Here is a 3775-nt window from a genome sequence, read left to right as displayed (position 1 = left end):
TCCACAGTTCGGCTATTGCAGACATTGCTGCTATGAACATCTGTGTCTTTGGGGTAAATACCCAGTAGTACAATTGCTGGGTCATAGGGTAGCTCTATTTTGAATTTTTTGAGGAACTTTCACACTGTTTTCCAAAGTGGCTGTACCAACTTGCATTCCCACCAACAGTGTAAGAGGGTTCCCCTTTCTCCACAACCTCTCCAACATTTTTTGTTTCTTGCCTTGTCAATTTTTGCCATTCTAACTGGTATAAGGTGGTATCTCAGTGTGGTTTTGATTTGAATTTCCCTGATGGCTAATGATGATGAACATTTTTTCATGTGTCTGTTAGCCATTTGTATGTCTTCTTTGGAGAAGTGTCTGTTCATGTCTTCTGCCCATTTTTTGACTTATTTGTTTTTTGGGTGTTGAGTTTGAGAAGTTCTTTATAGATCTTGGAAATCAGCCCTTTGTCTGTAGTGTCATTTGCAAATATCTTCTCCCATTCTGTGGGTTGCCTCTTTGTTTTGTTGATTGTTTCCTTTGTTGTGCAGAAGCTTTTTATCTTGATGAAGTCCCTAAAGTTCATTTTTGCTTTTGTTTCACTTGCCTTTGGAGATGTATCTTGAAAGAAGTTGCTGTGGCCCATGTCAAAGAGGTTACTGCCTGTGTTCTCCTCTAGGATTTTGATGGATTCCTGTCTCACATTGAGGTCTTTCATCCATTTTGAGTTTATCTTTGTGTATGGTGTTAGAGAATGGTCGAGTTTCATTCTTCTGTATATAGCTGTCCAATTTTCCCTGCACCATTTATTGAAGACACTGTCTTTTTTCCATTGCATATTTTTCCCTGCTTTGTCGAAGATGATTTGACCATAGAGTTGAGGGTCCATATCTGGGCTCTCTATTCTGTTCCATTGGTCTATATGTCTGTTTTTGTGCCAGTACCACACTGTCTTGGGGATCACTGCTTTTTAATATAGCTTGAAATCGGGCAACGTGATGCCCCCAGCTTTGTTTTTCTTTGGCGATTTGGGGTCTTGTCTGACTCCATACAAATTTTAGGATTGTTTGTTCTAGCACTTTGAAAAATGTCATTGGAATTTTGATCAGGATGGTGTTGAAGGTATAGATTGCTCTGAGTAGCATAGACATTTTAACAATGTTTATTCTTCTGGTCCATGAGCATGGAATGTTTTTCCATCTTTTTGTGTTTACTTCAATTTCTTTCATGAGTGTTCTGTAGTTCCTAGAGTATAGATCCTTTACCTCTTTGGTTAGGTTTATTCTGAGGTATCTTATGGTTTTTGGTGCTATTGTAAATGGAATCGTTTCTCTAATTTCTCTTTCTACAGTTGTGTTGTTAGTGTATAAGAAAGCAACTGATTTCTGTGCATTGATTTTGTATCCTGCCACATTACTGCATTGCTGTTTGAGTTCTAGTAATTTGGGGGTGGAGTCTTTTGGATTTTCCACATAAAGTATCAGGTCATCTGCAAAGAGAGAGAGTTTGACTTCTTTGCCAATTTGAATACCTTTTATTTCTTTGTGTTGTCTGATTGCTGTTGCTAGGACTTCTAGTACTATGATGAACAATAGTGGCGAGAGTGGACATCCTTGATGTAACAGTATTGTTCTTTAAATGGAGCATAGCATCATCTTTGCATTGAACTAACTGGCCAACATATTGGTGTAGTTTGTTTTTGTCTGGTTATGTTCTTTGGGGTGATAATATATGTTAAGGAATATGGGAAATGGTTTCCCAACCAACTGTTAAATGTGACTCATGAGAAATAGCCTCAGCCAAGTGGTAAATTGTGATGAAGAGCGTGGGCTTTTTGTTAATAAATAAACTTTCATTAAACAGATGTTTATAAATATTTCTTGAGTCCTTAATATATACCATGCACTATTGAATGCTCTGATGATATAGCAGTGAATAAAAAAGAAAAAGACTATAGAGCTTACATTCTAGTGGGACAGACAGGCAATGAACAATGGACTAGAGAGTTGGCATAGTAATGAGTGCTGTGCAAAGAAAAACACCATCAATGATGAAGCGTAGACTGGAGGATCCTGAAAGGCTTCTGGGGAAAAATGACCTTGAGGTTAAGACCTACATGACAAGAAGGAGGTAGCAGGAAGACCTGGAGGAAGGGCAGGGAAGATGCTCCCAGCAGAAGGAGCATCAGGTAGAGAAGCCATGAGTCCCGAAGGGCCTGGGCACATTTCATAAACAGAATTTAGGCTGGTGGGCTGGAGCCTACAGAAGAAGGGTAATAGGGCAAGGGGTGAGGTCAGAGAGGCAGGCAGGGGCCAGACCAACGGCAGGCTTTGTAAGTGGGAGAAGAAGTTTGGTTTTAACTCCAAAGGCAATAGAAGCCACTGGAGGGTTTTAAGCAGGGGAGTCATATGTTCTAATTTACATTTAAAAAAGAACATTCTCGATGCTGTGACAAGAGTGAATTATAGGAAGGAGGAGGGAAGCAAGGAGACCAGTTAAGATGCAAGGGTGGGTACTCTGGGTCAGAGATGGTGATCTCTGAGCAAGGGCAGAACTATGATCCAGACAGACCCAACTACTTGACTCACTAGTGAGGTGAAGCAGGTAAAGTCAGCTTGCTAAACCCTAATTTCTTCACCCATTTTCTGGAGTTGGGAGATTTGACTGGGGGATTACCTGAGATGAAACAGAGTGCCTACTACAAAGCCAAAGGATAGCATGCTGGCAGTCTAGATCGCGAGTCAGCAAACTGGCTCGTTTGGCCCACCACTTGTTTTTGTTAGTAAGTGGGAATGTAACCATGCCCACTTGTTAGGTATGATTGCTCTCATTGTACAACAGTGAGGTTGTACCCAGTTTGTTGTAACAGAAACCACATGGTCTTTAAAACCTAAAACACTTAATCTCTGGCCCTTTACAGAAAAGGGTTGCTGACCCCGATCTAGATTATAGTGAAGAGTAGAAGGAATGTAATACTGATGTACTCTATCTACACCTAGGAAGCAGTGCATTCAGAGAAATACTAGTGGCATGTCATGCGGTATATTTGTCAAGTGCTCTGTGAAAGAGAAGGCCCCAGCTGTAAAGAAGTGATTAACAAAAGCAAACATTTAAAATAAACTTCAAATGTCATTGTCTTATAAACCAACAAGTAACATCATGTAACATTTATATAACATCATGCCAAAAAATGGTCAGAAGAGGTAGAAAATCTGTACAGATTTCAGCAAGCAGGATATCAGAATGAAATTGACTACAAATAGGTGAAAGAAGTTTCTATGGTTTCTATGGTAGATCGTTGGCCAGAGATGCAATACGTGAATAAACTCCAGAGAAGGGACAATACTTGCTATTACTACAACAAACAGACAGAGTGTGATGACAGAGAAGTCCACAAAGTGAAAATGTATGCATACTAGCCTTTGTTCTTTGTGTTACTCATCATTAGTTCTTAAGAATTCATTGCTTCATTCTACTTCATGTAAATGTCATTTTACAAAATAATTCAAAATGCAGACTTCAGTGGAATGTTTTGAAACACAAAAGCCATGAAACCTGGTCTCAATTATCCTGTTTTGGATAACTGCAGAGGCATGAAAGTTGAAAAAAAATAGTCTTGTTAAAATCGTTCACTATGGATTTATAAATTCAGTGTAAGAGAGGATAAGTAATGGAGAGGCCAAGTAATATATTCCAATGAATTGGAAGACCCATATGTGAAATAACAGTTCAGTCAGGCAGTCAACAAGTATTAATTTAGCATTAAGCCTGTGCTGGAGCCGGTGCTGGCTGC

General features: G+C 39.4%; 1 pseudogene; it reads left to right on the top strand.

Moving 5' to 3' along the window:
* Positions 1–2145: 2145 nt before the first annotated feature.
* LOC118019832 lies at positions 2146–3570 on the top strand (annotated as a pseudogene).
* The last annotated feature ends 205 nt before the right edge of the window (positions 3571–3775 follow it).

The sequence above is a fragment of the Mirounga leonina genome, unplaced genomic scaffold, assembly GCF_011800145.1.
Source record: "Mirounga leonina isolate KUSES-001 unplaced genomic scaffold, KU_Mleo_1.0 Mir_109, whole genome shotgun sequence".
Taxonomy (NCBI): Eukaryota; Metazoa; Chordata; class Mammalia; order Carnivora; family Phocidae; genus Mirounga; species Mirounga leonina.
The sequence above is the reverse complement of the archived record's forward strand: the minus strand, read 5'-3'. Positions and strand labels throughout refer to the sequence as shown.